Source organism: Eulemur rufifrons, chromosome 29 (genome assembly GCF_041146395.1).
Source record: "Eulemur rufifrons isolate Redbay chromosome 29, OSU_ERuf_1, whole genome shotgun sequence".
Classification (NCBI taxonomy): Eukaryota; Metazoa; Chordata; class Mammalia; order Primates; family Lemuridae; genus Eulemur; species Eulemur rufifrons.
In genome coordinates this window covers 87,874,251-87,896,666 of record NC_091011.1, presented here as the reverse complement: position 1 = coordinate 87,896,666, position 22,416 = coordinate 87,874,251, and the positions used below count along the sequence as shown (strand labels likewise).

Here is a 22,416-nt window from a genome sequence, read left to right as displayed (position 1 = left end):
CCAGGTCCCCAAGAGAAGCAAAGATTTTTTTGGTTCTTTTCAACTAAATTTTGCATGTGGACTTTAATCTAGGAAGCACTGAGTAGTATCATGAACAGGGTGTTCAGCATCCCCACAGCAGATGAAAAACCGGGTTCTTAATGGTTCTTCTCACAGTAGTCTCCCAGGAAGCTCAAGGCATAACATCAAAATGTAACTCTCCGGAAGGCTAACAGGTCTGAGTACTTAACCTTCTACTGGTGAGGTTTGATGCCATCCTAGGAACCCAAACACCCAGCAGAATTGGTGGTCTACATGTCCATCAGATAGTTTTCATGACCATTACTCTGTGCAACTGGGGTGTGTGTGTGTCTATATAGACAAATGGGCATATACATATATAATGTTATATATAGAGAGAGTACATTCCCTTTGTCCACCGTGCTGCATTCTAGCTCACTGACTGAGGCTTTATGAATCGACCTGGTAAGGTTCATATCTGTGGAAATTAAGGCTTCTATTTGAAACACTCACGGAGGAGAGTTCTATTTTTGTAAATAGGATAATTGGGTGGGAATCTGTGCTAATGTCTGTCTTTATTTAACCACTCCAAGGGATGAAGCCTACCTGTTAAAGCCATGAGGCCAAAATCAAGACACCACCATCTACACAGGGACGGTCTTCTCTACACAGGCTGAGCATTTAAAAAGAGAGTGGAGTCAGGAGCCAGACTGCCGGGCTCCATGTTGCTGTCTCAAGTGGATGGACGGGCCGGGCAGGAGCAGATAGATGAGGCAGGTCGGGAGGGGGCAGGGGAGTGGGCAGTGACACACCCCAGCTGCCAGGACTGTTATGTGGGGAGAGGTCATGGGAGAGGGTTTTGGGAAATGTCAGATGAGACAGTGCTTGTGTCCTGGGAGAGGTGTTATACATTCTAAAAGACTTTTGATGACCTGCTGTCCTTGTGAAGGTTTTAGGAGCAAATGATGCCAGCACAGCCTGAACAGTTGTACAGCGTGGACAGTACTGGGGGGTGGGGGTGGGGGTGGGGAACGAGCATTTATAGAGCTCCTACTGTGTCCTACCACTATTTCACCTGTGGACCTCCTTTGAGAGACAGTATCAGGACATAGGAGTGTGGCTTCGTAATCGGAGAGACCTGGCTCTGGGTTCTAAGCCTGAGTTTCCTCATCCACAAAACATGAGGGTGATGGTTGCACCTTACCTCAGACTTGTTGGGGGCTTTCATCAGCACTCAGTAAATGCTGGTTGCCAGAATGAGGGCCATCACTAGATCTTTCCTAATGTAATGTGAAGTAGATCACATGCTCCCCATTTTGCAGAGGGGTAGACTGAGACCTTACTTTGGTGAATTAGCTCATCCCAGATCTTTCATCTAGTAAATGTCAAAGCTGGGATTCAAACCAGGTTTTCTAGCACTAAAGCTAGTTGGCTTTCTCTCATCGATGCTGCCTGAATTTATAGATAAATCTCTCGTATCTTCTATGAGTCAAACATGTGGGCTGTGAACCAGAGCACTTTTTGGGTCCTCTGTGCTGGTGGATGACCTTCTGTTCTTGACGATCACATCTGATGAGCTTGGGCAGTGATTTGTAGGATGATAGTGACAGTCAAGCACTATGTCAAGGAGTCTGGGCCAGGTGAGAGATTTTTTTCACTGTTTGCCGCATTGCCCAGAGAACATGCCTGTACAAGGAGGCAGTTTGACTAGATGAATGTAGAGGAACTCACCAGCACTGTATTTGTGACTGTGACAGTTGTGACAGTATCTTTTCACACTCTCTCCAAGCCCAGGTTTTTGTTTTTGTTGTTAGACCTTGTTAAATCTGGGATAACGGGCTTGAATTGACTTGAAGTATAATGGAAATAGCCTCATGTGGTCTAAGCTTCTGCCTGGGGTCACCACCTGCTCCCACAAAGCTGAGTAGCCAGTAATTTCTTACACATCTTTTCACATTAATAGAAAAATGGGAGGCAGATGGCGTGCCAGGAGGAGTGCTTTTTCTTTGCGGCTTTGAGAGCCTGTTATGGGATGAATTGTTCCTCCCCAGCACCCCCATTCACATGTTGAAGCCTGAACCCCCAGAACTTCAGAATGTGACCTTATTTGGAAACAGGGCCATTGCAGATACAATTAAGATGAGGTCACACTGGAGTAGGGTGGGCCCCTAATCCAGTATGACTGGTGTCCTCATAAAAGGGGGAAATGTGGGCACAGACACGCCCACTGGGAGAGTGGCTCGTGAACATGAAGGCAGAGACTGGGTAATAGATCTACAAGAAGGAATGCCAAGATTGCCAGCAGCCACCAGAAGCTAGGGGAAAGGTGTAGGGCACATTCTCCTTCACAGCCTCAGAAGGAACCAATCCTGTCAACACCTTGATCTTGAACTTTTGGCCTCCAGAACTGTGAGACAATAAATTGCTGTTGTTTATGCCACCCGGTTTGTGGCACTGTGTCATGCCAGCCCTAGCAAAATAATGCAGGGCCTACGGAAAAACGGTGGCTTACAAACTCCAGAAGAGAAATGAGAGTCCCTCATATGCTTTGGTTAAAGTTTCCATCGGAGCGCGGGACTTTGGATGTAGGACTGCGGGTTCTGGAAGTAGAAAGAAGAAAAGCAGCACAGACAAGCAGACCAACTTCTGAAGACAGTGAGTATTGTTGTAGGAAGGACATTTCTCTGAGCTGATCTTTTACTTTATTGGGTTTTTTAGGGAAAGCAATTTTGTCCATTACAGTTGGAAAAATATTTTCTTCGAGAATACAAGGTGACAGTTTTTAAAGAAAAAGTTGGCTACCTGAGGTTTAAATTTCACCAAATAGAATAGCTCTAACAGAACTTCCTGCACTGATGATAACTGATGAGATCCACACTCTCCCAAACAGTAGCCCCTGGCCACACGTGCCTGTTAAGTGCTTGAAGTAGTGGCCAGTGGAGCCAAATCCACACACGAGGGCACAGGCAAACCCGGGGTGACCAGTCGGCCTCAACCCTCAAGTGAGCTTCCTAAAAATCCAGGCACCCTCGGTGTTTTCCTTTGAGCCTTATCCACTGCTATTCTGATGTTCAAGGTCTATACTGTCCAATATAGTGGCCGTTAGCCACAAGTGGCTATTTAAATTTGCTGTATGTAGTTGCCTGATGAAAGCTGCTGGAGCTCAGCCACCTAGGCGTTTCTCAAGGCTGGCACCCTGTCCCCACCCCAAATCCATGGCTGCTACGTGGAGTGTGTGGCCAGAGGATGCCGTTCGGAGAGTGCACGTGGGATATTTCACAATCTGAAATGGAACCCCAACCGGGCATTATTAGATGCAGTTTCACGCCGAAAAGAACGAGTCCCTGTGACTGTTTTGGCCGGTCCTGGACAAATGAGTGTTGTCGTTGTATCACCACTGGCTTTGGCTTAGTGCCCAGTATAACTTAAAAATTGCTGCTTTTCCCAGCTCTCCTTAGTTATCATTCTGATTTCAGAGAGAAGCAAATGGTTCGTCAAGTCTTATGATTTCTCTAAGCCTCGAGACGCGCTAGGGGTATCACGCAGAAACGTGTCACGTCGGGATGGTGCCAGCCTCTCTGCTGGCCCCACCTCACTCTGGCAGACTGGGCTCTGTCGACCACGCGGGGATGGCCTGGGAGGAAGGAGCCAGCCGCTTGCTCGAACAGTGGGGCAGGCAGACGTGCAACTGGGATTCCTGGTCTCGGAAGGCAGGAGTTTTAGTTTGCAAAAAGGTTAGGGAAAGGAGAGGTTGAGGGAAACCTGTTGTCAGCCTTCAGCAGATTCAGTAGCTTGCGCTGCACGCGTGGCATTGGGCCTGGGGACTTGGGGGACATCAGCAAGTGATAATAGCTAACAGTGGCTAATGTCGCATGGAGAGTGCTTACCATGTGCCAAGCCCGGCTCCAAGCTTAATACTTTACATACATCAGCCCACTTAAGCACAGCTCTCTCTTCTCCAAGCACTTATAAACTCGTTGCAGACAAGATTAAACAAAGCAACAAAAGGCATCAAGTGATGCATCGTAATACATGATGAGCACCGTCAGAGAGGCACAAAGAGAAACCTGGAGGTCCCTAGTGGCCGGGATGCTGCATTTGGTCTGTCTCTGAGGCCTGGTTCAGACAGGTGGCCAGGAAGCCCGAGGTTGCTCCACACAGGGGTGCACGAGGCATGGCTAGAGGACGGTGGATGTCTAACTTGGTGTGACTGGAACAAGTTACAGGTCACAGGCTCTCTCATCCGAGTGTAATTATTTGACTGTGGTAGCCATCGGCAGATGGAGAGTTCAGAGGACGACACTGGAATAATGAATAATTTGCAGATGCGGTCGATCAGCCCCGTGTCTTGGTGTGCCTTTCTCTTCCAGCAGGAAACACGCAAGGAGCAGCTCCAGCCCCATCTGCTCTGCTCCTCCCGGCTCCAGCTCTGCGTTAGTAACCTCCTTGTCACCTGTTTGTGAGAACTCATCCGTCTCCCCTTTTCTTCTCTTTCTGTGTTGAAATAACCGTGGCTGCTACTCGCTGGGAAGGACTTAACTAGTAGTGGGTAGGATTGACCTCTCAATTCAGTAAATACCCATCGAGTCCCAGGACAACGCCACAGTGAGCTCACAAAGAAGGGAGCGGGTTCCAGGTGCCAGGGGGTGAGGAGTCAGAGCCGGCAGGCCCCGGGCACTGCCTGGGAGTGGGGGGTGAGGGCACAGGTGGGAAAGCTAAGCCGGGTGCCCCTAGCTCGGGCCACTGAGGAGTGGGGTAACAGTCACGGGGGAAGAGGGAAGCAAAAGGGGAGTGGGTGTGTGGGATGGAGAGCAGTAGGGTAATGAGTTTGGTTTGGGACATTTTGCATTTGAGGCAGGACATGCCGTGGAGACGCTAAGCAGGCAATAAAAAGACCCCTGGCGTAGAGTACTCGAGGCCTCACGGTCGCAGCGTGAAACCCGTTCGCTTCAGCTTTCCTTTCCATTCCTTCGCAAGTGGTTCCCCATAGAGTCACTTTAGATTGCGGGGGAGGAAAGTTTCTTCCTCGGTCTCCCTAGCTTTACGTGCACACTTGAATTCTAAATCCAGAACTCCCTGTTCCTGCTAAGTAGTTCAAAAGCTCCGAGGGATCCTTGGAACAGTCGCACCCTGGTGGGACTTTTCAGAGCACTCCTGGGGTTAGAAGAGAAATTTCAGGGTAACCTCAGAATAATGTGAGCTATAACCGGCCCGAGTGATCTTCCGGCTGGGACCCGGATCCGAGGCTGGCATGTTTGAAGGTTGGTGAATGCCTGTTGACCTGCGTGCCCCCACGGGGTGGACTCTATCTACCTTTTGATTCCTAACTAATTGCAGGGAACAATACGCCAGCTTGTCTTCTGTGAAACGAGAGGGTGAATGTGCCCACCAGCCTTGCTGCTTTGGTTGGGCAGGTCAGCACAGTGCCTTGAAACTCTACTTATTCATCTGTAAAATGAAGGGATTTGGCGAGATGCCACTTAATGTGACTTCCAACACTAGCATTTTATGTGGGTCAGTGATCCTTTGTCCAGACAGTGATCTTTTTTCCAGAGGAACCGTTCTGCAGTTGCTGGTTCACTTGTCATCCTAGCGGGGAGCAGAACGTGGCCTCAGGAGCCAGCAAACCTGGCTTCCATCCGCTCTCCAGAAGTCTGTCACCTGTCTAGCAGTGCGACTGTTGGCAGTGAGCTATTCCTCGCCAGCCTCAAGTTTCCTCACCTGTAAAATGGGATGATGGTACTCATTTCAGGTTCATTGGGTGATAATATGAATCAGGCATCTACCTTTGTGCCTATTTTAAAAATAGCTTTATTGAGATATGATTCACATACTGCGAAGTGTACAATTCATTAGCTTATATGAAGTGTACCCTTCAGGGTGTCTGTTCACAAAGTTGTGCATCATTCACTGATACCTGATTCTAGAACATTTCATCACCCCCAAAAGAAACCTCATCCCTGTTAGCAGTCACTCCCCATTCAATTCTCCTCCTGGCCGTTGGCAACCACTAATCTACTTTCTGTCTCTGGATTTGCCTGCCCTGGACATTTCATATCAATGGAATCCTACAACATGTGGTCTTTTGTGTCTTTTGCTTAGCTTCATGTTTTCAAGTTTCATCCATATCTTAGCAGGTATCAGGACTTCATTGCTTTTTATTGCCAAGTAATATTCTGTTGCATGGATATACCACATTTTATCAGTCCTTTAATCGCTTGATGGACACTTGAGTTGTTTCCACTCTTAAGAAGAGCTGTTATGAATAATGCTGTTGTGAACATGTGTGTACAACTTTTTGTGTGGACATATATTTTCAATTTTCTTGGTATCTCACTGTGGTTTTGATTTGCCTCTTTCCCTAATGACTAACAAAAATGAGCATATGTTTGTTGGCCATTTGTGTTATAGTAATATGCCTTCTTTGAAGAAATGTATATTCAGATGCTTCGTTCATTTAAAAAATTTGGTTATTTGTCTTCTTATTGTTGAGTTGTAAGAGTTCTTTATATATTCTGGGTAGTGTGCCTAGCTTTTAAATTGGCATGAAGTCAATGTTACTTTCTTATGCCAGGTGTTTAACAGAAGTCTGTAATCCTTTAGGGTGACCTCTGGAGCTAATTGCCCAGATATTGAATCCTTGGTGTCTTGAGTCATAAACCTTCCCCTTATGTCTTGTTCAGAGCTCTTCTGAGCACTCTGCCCTGAGCCATTCTGATCCTGGAGCCCACATTTGGAACTTGGGGCTAGCAGGGGCTGGCAGGGGCTAGCTAGGGTCTGGAGATGAGCTCTGGCTAAATCCAGGGGGCAGTGGCTACTACTAAGTCGTTTTTTCCTAGATGGAGGACTTAGCGGGTGATGGTAGTGTTTTTTGGTTTTTTTTTCTGCTGTGTCGACTCCTCCATCTGAGGGCATCTGAATGTTGGGACTGGGGACCGTGAGGAAATGTATCTGAGGACGTTGGCTGCTTTCCACTGTGCCACTGTCCAGATGAGTAACATATTTTCCAAGAGTGATCTGGTAATTGTAACTCGTATGAAAAAGTCCCAAGAAAAATCATGTGTCTATTTCAAAGAGAAGAGAGTTTTATGGGAGACCCGTGAAGCTACTTAGACATCACCCTCTGTTCTGAGAACTGCACTGTGTGCCCTGGAACACGATCTGCGCTTTGCTGCCCCTTGACCTTCACGCCCATCACCCTCTGTCTCCATCCCCCACCCTGATGGCTTGCAGCCCTCCCCTTCCTGCCCATTCAAGTCCAGCCCGTCTCTCAAGGGACCTCCTGCCCCTCCCTGACACCTGTCAGGACCTCTGTGGCGAGGGCCCCTTACTGCACACCAGGGGAAACAGTGCCACAGACATGAGGGCACTGGGCGTCCCACCTGGCCCGTCCTCTGGAGAGCTATCACCACCAATTTGTGAAACTGCCGAGCCACAGTTCTGCCCTAAAGACGTGGCCGTTCCTTAGACATGGATTTGAGGGGTCGTGGACAGATGTTATTGATTCCTTCTCTTGGGTCAGTCAAGATAGTTTAAAATCTCTTTAATGCCTGGGAAATTTGCTTTGGAGGACTAAGCCAGCCCACTGCATCTAGAGGGTGCTTACTTATTTTGAAAGGGTAGAAGATACCTCAAGATGTACAAGTCTTTTACTGTCTATAGTGAGGCCAGCTTGGACTCCTTGTGTTTCTCTGAACATTCTGGCCTGCCTCTATCTGGCTGCTATTTTCTTGATTTTATAGAAAAGCAATTTTACCCTCAGAAAAGCTGCTGTCTAGTTAGAATGATAAGAGAAATCAGAAAATGAGTCAGTGTTAGAGCTAGAAGATTCTTTGGGAATTATCTAATTCATTACTTTCCGATCTCCTATCCTGACAAAACATAATAAATAATTTGTGTGGGGGGAAAAGTATTTTTTCTTTGTGGCCCAAATTTATTTATCAAACCATATCACACTTTGATAATAAATTTATTTATTATACTTTGATAAATAAATATAGGCCACAGAGCATATTATATGGCCCTCTTGAAGATTTATAGTGTTCTTTACCATATTAAAGGCTCTGAGAAGTTCTGCAATAAAGAAAATAGCTTAATTTGATTTAACCTAACATTTCTTAAACTTTTAAAATCAGAATTCTTTTTCTACTTTTTCTATAATAGATATTAGCACTTCACAGGACACTATGCACGCTTTGGGAAGCCTTTCTCCTTTATGGAACAGGGAACCTACGTTCAGATATATTAAGTGACTTGCTCAAAGTCAACACAAAGCCTTGACTTGAAACCAAATTCTCTAACTCCTACTCTATTGTTCTTCCTATAAATTATAACCCAAATCATGGTTGAGTAAGGGTTGATGATTCTTTCAAATGTTATCACTTACGTTATTAATGAAAAGCACACAGGCTTCATGGTCATTCCGATGTGCGTTTGGATCCTGGTTCCATCATTTTACTAGCTTGTGACCTTGGCCAGCCTAACCCAGCTAGTCTCTCTGGGTCTCCCTCTTCTGTAAAGGCGAGGTGACAATAACAGTCTCTCAGGGTTGCTGTGAGGATTAGATGGCAGAGTATGTATGAAGATCAAGTCCATGTTCTTATCTTTGTTTCCTCAGACTTTCTTTCATCATACCAGCTTCTGGACTCAGTTATCTGTGGTTTAAAAAGGCTAAGCATATCGCAGACACCGAGAAGCTCATAATGGTGATTATGTGGGTATTTATTGAATGGTGGCTGAAAGAATGAGTGAACATGAGACACCTGTGGAAACGCAGAGCTGTATTGAACTGCTAAATATTCAAGGAATTGGGAAAAAAATCGAAGGCAGGACAGACTAGAACAAGGAGATTAACTGGAGCCTGGTGGACAGACTGCACCACGCAGGACTTCTTCAGGTTCCAAGCCACCTGCCTTCCCCTCTAGCCCCACAACAGAAAGATGAAGTTGAGGTTTCTTTGTTAAATAGGTAGCAGTTTGCTTTTGGAATGCGATTTCTTTAAAAAAAAAAAATAATAATAATAATGCCAGGCCAATAAAGTCTGTCCTGAGGGGGCAAAGGCGAAGGACGAGTGAAAGGACAGGACGGTGCAGGGCATGGCGTTCAGAAGGGGAGGAGGGGCCCGCGGGGCTGAGCACGACACCCTGTGATGGCGCAGAGCGTCTCCCCCGGGTAGGCACGTGGAGGAAGAGTGCTGGTGAAGGGAGCCAAACAAGAGCCAGGCCTTCCAGGACTTCTCTCTTTTTCTTCTCTGCAGAAATCTTCCTCCCTCACCAGCCCATTACCCAGCCTCCAAGCCTGCTTGTCTAACTTTGGAATTTGTACTTTTGCCTGAGAATTTAGTCCGGTGCCCAAACATGAAGCTCGAGCATTTGTTTACTGCTCGTTCGGAGGAGACACATGCCTAACACTGACTCACCACTCGCACTGGTGCTGGACTTGGCTCCCTTCCTGGCTTCAGCCCACGTGTGCGCCAGTCTGATCCTTCGCTCTGGAATCTATCAGGACTAACAGGCGTGCAGGTCCCGGAGGACCAGTCTCCTTGATTTCTTCCTTGTCTGATTGCTCCTGATTTTACCCCCTCTGGGTCTTCTCCCTGCCAGTTTCTCAGCAGGCACTTTTAGGAGCACAGTCTGGGGGTGATAGTAAATAACCCTTCCCGAGGCCTTGACCGGTGGCACAGACAGCTTTGCCCGGTGAGGGGACGGTAGTGAGAGCACCAGTCTGCGCCCTGCTGCAGCTGCACTGTGCACAGAGCGCCTCTTCATGTGGCAACCAAGTGCGCGGCGTGCCAGCCCTCGCCTGCCATGCCAGGTGCTGGCTCGTTCTCTGGGACGGTACGAGGATAAGCATGCTGCTGGCACCAAGCGAGTCACAGCTTCTGTAATTTATTTACCTCAAATCAAACAAACCCTGACTCCTGCTTTGAATTTAGACTGTGGTATTTTACAGAAGGGCAGCGTCTCTACAGAATGGCCTTCTGGGGGCTTTGCCTGGGACCCCTGTACGATACGACTCCTGGGGACTTCAGGAGGTGACTTTGGAAAGCCGGTGGCAGGTCCTTAAAGGTTTAACATGGAGTCGCCATGTGACTCAGCAGTTCCACTCCCAGGTAGATACCCACGAGGAATGGAAACGTTTGTCCACGCAGGGACTTGCTTGCGGGTTCACAGCAACATTATGTGCCATGGCCCGAAAGTAGAAGCACCCCAAATGCCTACCAGCTGATGAGTGGATAAACAGAAGGTGCTATATCTATTCAATGGAATATTATTTGGCAATAAAAAAGAAATGGAATGCTGATACATGCATTTTACAGTATGGATGAACTTTGAATCATTTACGTTAAACTAAAGAAGCCAGACATGGAAGCTCACATACAGTATTGTATATGCCATTTATATGAAATGTCTAGAATAGGCAAGCCTACAGAGATAGAAAGTGGTTGCCTGGGGCTTCGGGAAGGGAGAATGGGAGTGACTGCTAATGGGAATGGGATTTCTGATTAGAGTGATGAAATGTTTTGGAATTAGATAGCGGTGGTGACTACACAACTCTATTCAAAACCACTGAACTATACATTTTAAAAGGGTGAACTTGATGGTATGGGAGTTATGTGTCAATAAAGATGTTATTTTAAAAACTATCCTGCCTCTGGTCCCAGCTACTTAGGAGGCTGAGGTGGGAGAATCGCTTGAGCCCAGAAGTTCAAGGCCAGCCCAAGCAACATAGTGAGACCCCACCTCAAAAAACAAACAAACAACAAAAAACTGCCCTGAACTTGCTATTGCAGCCAAGTCCTTCATGGACCTATTTAGACTGGGGTCAAGTGCAAAGAAATGAGAAAGTCCATCCCGAGAGAAGGGAAGCATGGATCCTGCCCCTGGCAAGGTGCACCCAGCGGTGGGTTTGGAAGAACAGTGCTCTGGAAGGCACATCGTGTGTTCTGTGGCATCTGTGACGTTTGTTCAAAATTTGGAAATGTCGTGAACATGCTAAGTTCCAACTTTCTACCTGCAAAAAAGTTCCACTTGGAGCCCGTTAGATTTCAGTGGTTAATGAATAAATGTTTATCCTCATACATTTTTAAAACATTTTATTTGGAAATAATTTCAAACTTAAAAAGAGTACAAAAACGACCCCCTTACCCTTCACCCACATTCACCTGTTATCATTTTATCCCGTTCTCTTTGTCACACGCTTGCCTGTACAGTCTCTCACTTTTGCTCTTTTTGTCATCATCACCTGTGAGTGTATGCACGCGTGTATATGCACACACACACATATGATATTCTCTCTGAATGATGTGAGGATAAGTTACAAATATTGCAGCCCTTTATTCCTGCACCTTCCAGTACAGTAGGCACTAGCCACGAATGGCTATTTCGATTAAAGTTAAATAAAATTTTACATTCAGTTCCTCAGTCACACCAGCCACATTTTCAAGGACTCCAGAGCCACACACGTGGCTGTACCAGACGACAGGGACGACAGAACATTTCCAGTATCACACAGAGCGCCATTGGATGGCAGCTTTACCACGAAATACTTCAATGTGTGTTTCCTGAGAACAGGGCACTCTCACACATAAATGCAGTACGACAGTCAACTTCAGAGAATTTAACACTGATACAGTATTTTTATCTAATCCACAGTTTGTATCCCGATTTTGTCAGTAGACCCAGCGAAGTTCTCGTTTCTTTTAGAATGTAGGTCTGAGGTCTTGTTTGTGAGTCCAGAGCTGCCGGTTTGTGCTGAGCGAAAGCGTGTGGAATAGAGACTGCTAAGTCTTCAGTGGAGGGTGTTCTTTTACTGTGGCCTTTCTTTCCACAGACTCGAATCCTGTCTCTAACTCCTGTGCGGATAGATTGGGTCTGGGGCCTGGAGCCCAGATTGAATTTCCTTAGTTCAGAATTGTTCTAATGTCTCTGTCGCTGGCTGAATAACTCAAGGTGCAGCTCCCCTTCCTCCTGGGCTGGCAGTGGGTCTCTGAGCAGGTGTGGCTGTGTTCTTAAATCAGCAGGAAAGATTTCCTGTGAGTAAAAGGAAATTGGCCTCCCCAGTAAGAGCACTGTTTTTTCTTTTTTCTAATAATTTATCCCAAATTTTAGCCTGCAACTAAGAAAAGGCTTATCCTGTCCTTCATTTGTTTTCTATTTTATGGCTGAGTTGTGATCCGGCAGCTTTGAATCACTTCATGTGGCCGAAGACCAGCGGGGCACCAGGGAGCTTCCTGCCCCAGACACATGCAGGGTGCTGGCTTTCCTGCTGTGCCAGGAAAAGGGGGGACTCCTGGCAGTTTTCAACCACGGTTTGGGTGAAAGCTGGAGAAGTGAGCAAGTTGCAGAGTGTTTCTACTCTTGAACTAACTGGTGTTAGAGCTTATACTCCAGGGGATTCCTGGTGCCTTAATGGGACTTTATGGTTCACGTGAGCATGGAAAATAGGTTCCTGGGTTGCTGACTTCACTTCTGTAGAAGTTCCCCAGCCCCGACCCCGAAAATTCTTAGGATTTTGTGGGTGTAAGCTGAGAAACAAGGAATCAACAGGCTTATTCTTGTATCCTTTCCCATATTTCAATTTGCCCCTCAGAATGGATTCTCATTCCTTCTCCCACCTTTTGTTTTGATTCAGCAATTCTTAAAAGAGAAAAATATTTAGCAAGATGGGAGTTGCTGAAGAACTCGGTGGGAATCCTATATGAGCCACATAGTTTGAGCCAAGACGGAAAAGGGAAGTGGATTCACGCAGAGAGTGGAAATGGAGCTGATAGCTTCATTTTCTGCTTAACTAAAACAGAATGAAAAGGGCTTGGCTGGCAAGGTCAGGACCACAGGCGAGCAGCTGAGAGCTGTGTGGTGCACGACAGCAACCAGGTTTCTGCCCTCCACCACCTTTTGAGAACTGATGGAGGACTTTTAACACTGGGCCTGCTCAGCTCCTTTGGAGGAGTAAAGAATGCGTTTGATGCTGGTTGAAAGAACCAAAGAGCTTCCCTGCATCCAGCCAGCAGAAGGAAAACATAAATTCGGATGTTCCCCATTAATGTCTTTTGTGGAACATGAGGCGCCCCAGTCGGCTAAATTGTTCTGATTCACCCATGTGGTTTTACAAGAGTTGCTCTGTGTTTTGAGTCTAGGATTGTAGCCCCCACCCCCCGGCTCCCCCTCCTCCAGCCTAGAGATTAAGTTTTTATATTCTCCGATAGCATCCTCCCAGCTTGAACTCGGGGCTTCGTCACAGGACTCGGGGCTCGCAGGACCAGTCTGAGAGCTGATTTCATTTCATGTCAGCTCTGGCCTTGGAGATGCACTCGCGGAGAATCAGGGCAGGCCAGCGGGGAGCTTTGCCAGGGCGTGTGCCCTCTGTGTCGTGCTGTCCACGTTCCTCAGGGAAGCACCTCTGCCCCCTGGACACTGGTGTGTCCGAGCTGTTTCTGGAAGCAGAGTCGCCAGACTCTGTGAGCACCCTTGCTCAGGATGGTAGGGCCACCGCCCAGCATGGCACAACTGCTCTGCCACTGGAAGCCAGCAAGGGCACCAAAAGGGACCAGCCACCTTCTCTCTCATTCTGTCACCTGTGCCTGCAACTCTATGTTATCGTGGTTCCTCTCCTGCCTTCTCCCTTCCCCCATCGGTGCCAGGGTCTTTGGGTGGTCCCTGCAGAGCCTCTCATTTGTGTCTTTCCTTGTACCCCGCCGACTCTGCCTTCCCTGCAGGCCCCGACACCCCCACCGTGGGCTGCTAGAGGCCCCTGCCACACAGTCCATTTTCTATTTGGAAGTCCGACAGGCCTCTCTCCCCTCTCAGACACTTTCTGCAACTCCTCAGCTGCCTACAGGGTAAAATCAAAGATGTGTCCCACTCCCACTCCAACCTGTCTTTCAAACCCACTCGCACTCGCCCTGCTGGAGCCCCCAGCTGCAGCCGTAGCTTTGTCCTTCCTGTGTTCCCTTGGATGGGTTTGGGCCTGTTTTGTGTGGTGCTTTTTATTGTATCTACAGACTATCCCAGGTCCTGGGGGAAGTAGATGGTTGATAAATGTTAAATAGAAAAGGGTCCAATCTGTCCCAGATCGATGCTGACTGGCCTATATGCTTCAGCTCACCCCCTCTTCTGTTTGGGGTGCTCCCTGCTGCATAAAGATGGCACCGACCGCCAAGACTGCTTCTTCCTTCCTCTGAACCCCGAGACATTTGATTGGCGACGGTTACAACTTCCTTGTGCGGTCAGTTATCTTCTCTCATCTCACCCCATCTTGTCATGTTGGTCTCTTGAATAGCAGGTGGTCCCTTATTGCACAATGCCTGTCAGCACTTGGGGTGGTGCTGGGACGTCGTAGGCACTCAGCAGGCATTTCTGGATGCTCATCCCAGCCTCTGGAATCCTCAGCAGATTTGGAAATTTGACTTTTATACATTCAAGGATTATTAGGTTCTGATGGACTGATTCACACTAATGTTATGAAAGACTGATCAATCTGAATCATTTAAACACAGTGATAATCCTAGTGTCCAGCGAGGCGAGGCATCCATATAGGGTGTTTTCTCCTCGGTAAGAAGGTCCCTTCTGGAATCCTCGTAAGAGACCAGAAAGTTGCTTATTGAGCACAGAATTTAAGCAAAAGGCGTTGTGTACTTTTAAGTATACCTGTACATCATGAAAACATTCTCTGCTTGGGATATTTCTCTTTAAAAATCCTGAATGAGACATCTAGAATCAAATACCTTCCTTCCCACTTAACAGTGAGAAAACTATGACTCTTACTTCTAGACTTTGCTAAGACCACTGCCGATTGTCCTTGTAACACCATCCCTCTTTATTTTGGTATGTTTGACGTGTTATAGTTATGACTATATTTATGACAAACTTGACTGTAGTTTGTGACTCCAAGTTTGTAGATACCCTCACTAATTACGAATATGTCTTAGGTTGATCATTTTGGAGTCGCAAATCAGATGGCATACTGAATCCTGGTTTTATAATTTTCGAGGATTCCATCTTTTAGGATCTGCAGATCTCTATTTATAAATGAGTACAACATAATGCCCCTGCTAAGGAAATGATAAATGCTTGTGCTTCAACTCTTGAAGTCACCATCTAAGAAGCCATTTGCGTGAGGAGTCCAGAATAGTGTTTGTTGGGCCATTAATGAATCAGTGCTACCCTGGCTGTGTGAGCAGTGCTATTTTTAAACCCATTGCTGACTGCAGTGGTAAAGAGGGTACAGAATGTGCCTTGCCAGGCTGGTGAGCTTTCCGTGAGTAATACCCGTGTTGTTATGATGTCAGAACTGAATATTCTTCACCCAGAGCACCGCCATCACGTCACGGAGCATGGGGACGAAACTTGGGAGCAGGGTGTGAAAGGCCCATTTTCCCCAGAGACGTCGCCAGCCCAGGGCAAAATGATTCTCGGGTGGGGGCGGGGGGGGGTGCACCTCGGCCAGTATTCAATAGGGCCGGACTCCTACCATCTCTTTGAAGGGCCTCTTCCCGTTTCAGTCACCAGAAAGTGATCTGTCTCAAAGCTTCCAAACCAAACCAGAGGCATTTGTGACGAGTGAGCCCAGGCCTTCCACTTATTCAGGAAAGCTGTTAGGCGGTGATTAATGAGTATGTGCTGGAAATCAGTCATAGTCGTGATGATCAGAACTATTCCATCATTTGACACATTGATCTCCTGAAGCATTTTCATGGACACAGAAACGATGCTAAAATTGGGACAAAAGGGATCGAACTATTTAGAAATTGTAAAGTTGTCTTTAAAAATGTATGTTCTGGTTTTGACGCTGGGCATCACAGTGCAATCACATTAAACCTCACTAATTTCGACTCAGGGATGGCAGCATTAAGAAAAATTCCAGCACTGGTTAGGACGAGCTAAGTCATAATGCAGCAGTAGACAACTCCAGCATCTCAGGGGTTTAAAACAATAGAGGTTTGTTTCATACTCGTGGTACATGCTATGTCTCGGGTCAGCTGGGTCTCTGCTCTCCATAATCCTCCTTCACTTCCCAGGCCAAGGATCCTCGCCCCCCTGGATCATGGCTGGCTACCCTTAACAAGGGACAGGTGATTGAATAAGCAACTCAGAGACTGGGTCGAAAAGCTTTTGCCCAGAAATGAACTTCCTGTACACTTTTTATTATCCAAGGCTAATCATATGGCCAAAACTAACTCTAAGTTACATGGCTGTGTTACCTGAGTTATAGCAGGGGTTTTCAACGTAAAGGGCAACTTATTAGGATACAGAAGAAAATATTTGAATATGTGCATTTTATCTCATTCTTTTAAATTTTCTATTTTTGTGTTTTTAGTAAACATACTGTATTAGGAAAGTAGAACATATGTAATTTATAAAAAATAAATATCACATATGTTAGGAGCAAGTGTTCATTTTTTTCCTGATTAAGTGCTCAGTCAAAAAAGTTGAGATCATTGTTTATACAATAGACACAAATCTGCAATAAGCATATTGTACGTAGAAACTGCATCTCAGTTGTGACCAAGGAGAGTGTTTTTGATTAAAAAGTTACGTGGCAGGCCGGGCGTGGTGGCTCATGCCTGTAATCCTAGCACTCTGGGAGGCCGAGGTGGGCGGATCGTTTGAGCTCAGGAGTTCAAGACCAGCCTGAGCAAGAGCGAGACCCCATCTCTACTAAAAATAGAAATAAATTATATAGACAGCTAAACATATATATAGAAAAAAAAAAATTAGCCGGGCATGGTGGCGCATGCCTGTAGTCCCAGCTACTCGGGAGGCTGAGGCAGAAGGATTGCTTGAGCCCAGGAGTTTGAGGTTGCTGTGAGCTAGGCTGACGCCATGGCACTCACGCTAGCCTGGGCAACAGAGTGAGACTCTGTCTCAAAAAAAAAAAAAAAAAAAAAAAAAAAAAAGTTACGTGGCAAAGAAATGTGAAAGTTTTGAAGGTAGATTCTATTCTATGTTGGCTGGGCCTTGGGGAGCTAGCTGACACTCCTCCCCACAGTTTTCACTAAACATTTGTTTGTAGTTTACCGTGTTATACATACATTAGCTCGTTTAATCTTCACAAGGACCCTATGAGACACAATTACCATCTCCGCTTCGGAGATGAGGGGATCGAGGCACAAAAAGGTTAAGTAACTTGCTGAGATCACACAGCTAGAAGGGGCAGTGCCGGCATCTGACATAGTTGTAGGGGACCCAGAAACAATCTGACCACTATTAACAGACGTCTGTTAAATTGGAGACTGCCTAATATTGCCAAATGCCATCTTGTCTGCTATAAAGCAGGACACGGGAGAGCTATGGGTTGTCTCAGCTGTATGCCAGGAGGAAGGTGCCCCACTGCAAGAACCAGTATCCCCAGAGTGGCGTCTCCTCCCACGCTGGGTGCAAGTGGCTCGGCACTGTGGAGCTGTTGGGTAACACCACCAGGACTGGTTTGAAGACGGTGACTCACAGTAGAAAAATGTCCTTGCAGCAGACCAGAGAACCCACTTTAATTTGTACAGCTTAGAATGGGCTACTGGTTGCACTGCCAAGAGATCCCTGTACGAACCGGTTTTCTTACCCACAAACACACAGATACCTATTTAAGTATTGTAAATAATGCCACATTGCATTTTTATTGTGCACGATAGTTTACAAAGTGCATTACAATGTTACTTCATTGTTCTGAGTGTGCTCCCAGTACAATTTCATTTGCCTTCTGCTTTCTCACTTGTCTCTTATCCTTTATTTCTCTCTTCTTTTCCTCTCAGCCTCCCTGCCTACTTCCCCCCATTCCTCCTGCCTCTCTTCCTTCTTATTTCCCTACCTATCCTCTTTTCCTTCACATTGTGAAGGTGGCACCTCCTCTACCTTTCCCAAAGTGATCTCTAATTGAGTTTAGTCAGATGTCAGTTAAAGGCAATGAGAGGATTGAGAAAAGTCTCCAGGGAACCAGAGTTGTAACATAGAGCTACTGTTGTAAACAACAGTTGCCATTTAAATCAAGTGAGAAGGATAGATTATTGTACTCCAAGAGGAGGATGAGATGCATCCCGTATTTGCAGAGAACCCAGGGGAAAGGGTTATATGCATTTGGCATCACAGGCATCACCGTGTCTGTATAACATCTTTCACAAAGTTTTCCTTGCAGTTAGATAACAGCTTATGAGAGAGACGTTTAAGGAAATACATAAACATGAGTGCAGGAGGCAGCAAACAGGTGTTGCACTGGGAGCAGAACACAGATGGTGGTCCTTTGTCCTGGTTTCTTTGTATAACACAGCAAGAAGTTGAGGTTTAGAAAAAGCAAGTTTGGGGAAATGCCATCCATGGCTTGTTAACTGTTGATGTCACTGGTGAGAACAGATTAAACTTTCACATGCCTTCCTTAGTAATTTAGTTCTTTTGAAGTCAAACTTCAATCGCAACGAACAAATATGTTTGCACAAAGAGAGGAGGTATCTAGCACCCTGGCAGGAATGGGACCCAGGACGTGGGCGTAATGCTGCTGAGCTCTGTTGCTTTCCACCCAAGAGGCCGCAAACAGGCTGCGGGGCTGGAAGGGCAGCCTGCCATTTGGCCGGCGTGACTTTGTGATTGTTATAAATACTTTACCATAGCTTGAGTACAAATGCGTTTTTCAATCAAATACATCCTGAATTATATCACAGAGTGTCTTAGTTTCCTAGGGCCACTGTAACAAAGTGCCCCAAACTGGGTGGCTTAAAACGACAGAAAGTTATTCTCACAGTTCTGGAAGCTAGGAGTCCACAAATCCAGGTGTCAGCAGGACCAGGTTCCCTCTGAGACTCTAGGTGGAACCCCCGCTGCCTCCTCCCGGCTTCTGGGGGCTCCTGGCAGTGCTGGGCTCACAGCTGCTTCACTCGAGCCTCTGCCTCTGTCCTCACGTGGCGCCCTCTCCCGCATCTGTGCCTGGCTTTCCTCTTGTAGGACACCAGTCATGTTGGATTAGGGCTCACCTCAATGACCTTATCTTGACTACATCGGCAAAGTCCCAATTTGCAAACAACGTCACATTCACAGATAGTGGGGGTGAGGAATTCAACATGTCTTTTTTGGGGACACATAGTAATGGAATCTCCACAGAGCAACAGAATAACAGAGTAAGACCGTTTACATAATTTTTTAGTATAAAAGAGAACGAGCAGTGGTGTAGTAATAAGAACACCAAAACGGGAAAGAGTCGACTATGATTCTGGTTCTGATGCTGTAGAACCTGAGTAAGCTCAAAAAGACAACTCAGTTGTAAGCTGGGCAGAGAACGGGTAAGTGTTAGGTAAGTAAAACACATAATTGTACTTGACCAATATGGCACCAGACATTTAAAGATAACTCATTCTTTTTTGTACAAAAGAGAAAAAAAAAAAAACCTATCAGATTTTTAGCCTTGATTTAGACTTTATAAAACATTTCTAAAGGATAGAAAACTTCCATCTGAGACTTACCTAGCACTGCCAGACACACACCTGGCCTTCTCAGTACCTGCTCCAGGTCTGGTTTACTAACCTCTTGAGGTCGGTGATGATTTTGAACCAGTAGTGAAAGGAGGGGAATGGGTGTGTCAATGCTATGGAGTGGCTGAGAGATTCAGGGAAGATGCTTTTGTAAAGATTTGTGACTCAAACACCTGCAAACTCATAGTACTGGAACTTTAACAACCATCCTTATTTAGAACATTTCAGGGACAAAGTGAGCAGCCTTCTAGATCTTTGAAAAAAAATGTGTACTTAAATGGAAATTCCTTTGGGTTGAAACCAGAAGTTTAGCTGGTTTTGTTTTTATAGTTTGTGGGTGTTTTTGCTTTTTTCATCCTACCAAGTTTGTTTCAAAGGTTAACTTCTTGAGATCCTCAGTTGGAAGGAAAATGCAGGGTTGTAAAATGGAACAGTCTCTGCAGACTTTGCACTAACAGGACAGTGTGGGTGGCACGTGAGGATTAGAGGGCGTGTGAGGAGAGACCAGCCTGAGGCTGTGGACCTGAAGAGGGACACTTCCTAACCTGGCCTGTTCCACCTGTAGAAATGTTTGACCCACTCAGAATCAGAACTGGAAGCCTAACTTTGATGTTGTTAATATGCCATGACCAATTCTGTTTCATACCAAAGTGACCATGGTTATTCCTCAATATACAGAGAGATACATTCCTGTAGGGCCTTTTCCAGAAGCACTGCAACATAAACTCATGTAGAACTTAATTTAAAATAAACATTTTGCTTTTACTTGTTTCCATATATAATATTTGACTAATTGAAATGCACTCATAGGTCCCTTAAGGTAAGATATAGGGAAAGCACAAAATGAAATGTCTTATCTCCAAGGAGGGAAAAACAAAGAGAGTTCTTTTGGAATATGATGATTATAAATTGTACTTTTGCAAAATGCTTTTGGTCTCCTTAAACCTATTCTTGTGGGTTGAATTGTGTCTCTCTCCCACCCCAAATTCATATGTTAAATTCCTAACCTCAGAATATGACTTTCTTTGGAGATAGAATCTTTACAGAGGTAATCAAGTTAAAATGAGGTCATTAGGGTGGGCCCTAATCCAATACAACCAGTGTCCTTATTAAAAGGGAAATCTGGACACAGAAACACACGTAGAGGAAAGGTGATGTGAAGAGACAGGGAGAAGACGGCCAGCTGTGAGCCAAGGAGAGAGGCCCGGAGCAGATCCTTCACTCACGGCCCTTAGAAGGAACCAACCCTGCCGATGCCTTGATCTTGGACTTCCCCAGCTTCCAGAGCTGTGAGACAACAAATGTTTTTGAGGCTGCCTGGTCTGGGATGCTTTGTTACTGCAGCCCTGCCAAACTCCTATACCTGTGTTTACAAGGTGGTGTTTTTAGGTTTTTTTTCCTAATAATTAGGATTCTTAACCAATACACCTCTTGTTTTAAACTTGTTTTCCTTTCATTGATCCCACCAATTTCCTGGAGAAAGAAACTGAAAAGCGAGTTTGTGTCTTATCAGTGTCATTCTTATGTCTGCAGTCCCCAGCCCCCGGGCCATAGGCCCACTACTGGTTGGTGGTCTGTTAGGAACCGGGCTGCACATCACCGCCTGGGCTCCGCCTCCCTCTGCTCCTCGACTCCTGTCCGTGGAAAAATTGTCTTCCATGAAACTCCACCATCCTGCAGAGCTGCAGTCTCAACCCCCCAACCCTGACCCTGCCCCCCGCCACACAGCAGGAGGTGAGCGTCAGGTGGGCTGAGCCAGTGAAGCTTCATTTACAGCTTCTCCCCATGGCTCGCGTCACAGCCTGAGCTCCCCACCACCCCAGTGTCCACGGAAAACCCAGTCCCTGGTACCAGAAACTTTGAGGACAGCTGCTTTATGTCACCAGCATTGTATCATTGGATTGGGGATTTTCAGATTGCTTGTGAGCACTCGACAGACACCATGGCCTGTGGGTGATCAGTTATGGACTCTGTATACTCACCTATCGTGACGAAAGGCTGCCTCACCCATGGCGGCTCAGGGCTTCATCCACGGCAGAATGGCAGAATTGGAGAAAGGCGACTGAGCGGCTTGGAGCCGGTGTTGTCAGGGTTAGCCACTTTCAGAAAGAGGAGCAAGTCTGAACGTGGAGAGGGGCTGATGCTAACAGACAGTGAGCTGGTAGGTAGTAGACACGTAGAGATTCTGCAAATGGTAGAAAAAGGATGTTTTCTCCATCGAAGAAACAGCTTATGCTAGATTTTGCAGATTCAAGGCAGATGACGGAAAAAATTTTGAAAGTTCTTAAGGGAATCACATTTCTTGGAAAAGCAAGAGGTGTGACAGGGTGCATTTGGTTCTGTTCCCAGGAGAGCACCCCCCTCACCCCCTCCCCACCCCTGTGGGAAAAGAGGGCTGTTGGCTTATTCCCAGCCGGGCCCCGTTGCTCTTTCTGTTTTCCTTCTCCTGGATCAATCCCTTAATTGTGTTTATTATCGTTTTATCCTTGACTTTTCCATGTGACTCATGCTGTCCTCCTCATACTGTTTGACAATGCCTCTGCCCCCAAGGATTACTTTATTCGCCATCTGCTCTACTTTCTACACCGTTTCTCCTGGGAGACAGCTCTGCTCACAGGGACTCTGTTTTCACCGAGGTGCTGCTGACAGCCTTCAGGTCCCCATCTCCAGCCGTCACCTCTCGCCCATTCCCTGACCTGGTTTTTTCCTTGGTACCTATAGAACGTTTCCTCTTTGCTGTTACTAACGCCTAAAATGAAATCGAGCCCAAACTGAGCTCTTCTAGCTGACTCGCAGTCAGCAGCACCGTCCTTCTCTTAGTCTCTTTGGGTGCAAACCTTTGATTTCAGTCTTTTCCCCTTTTGACGTCTGTCCTCCCGTCCCGCTGGTCTTTGTTCAGCGGCACTTTGGGCTGGGTCCCTGTGTCCTTGGCCTCATCCGTGAACTAGTTCAGGGTCACTCTGCCC

At 46.4% G+C, this 22,416-nt stretch overlaps 1 protein-coding gene across 3 annotated transcripts in view; it reads left to right on the top strand.

Moving 5' to 3' along the window:
- HIPK2 (homeodomain interacting protein kinase 2) overlaps positions 1-22,416 on the top strand; it is a 179,061-nt gene that overhangs the window by 25,861 nt on the left and 130,784 nt on the right. The gene's annotated exons all lie outside the window — the stretch shown is intronic.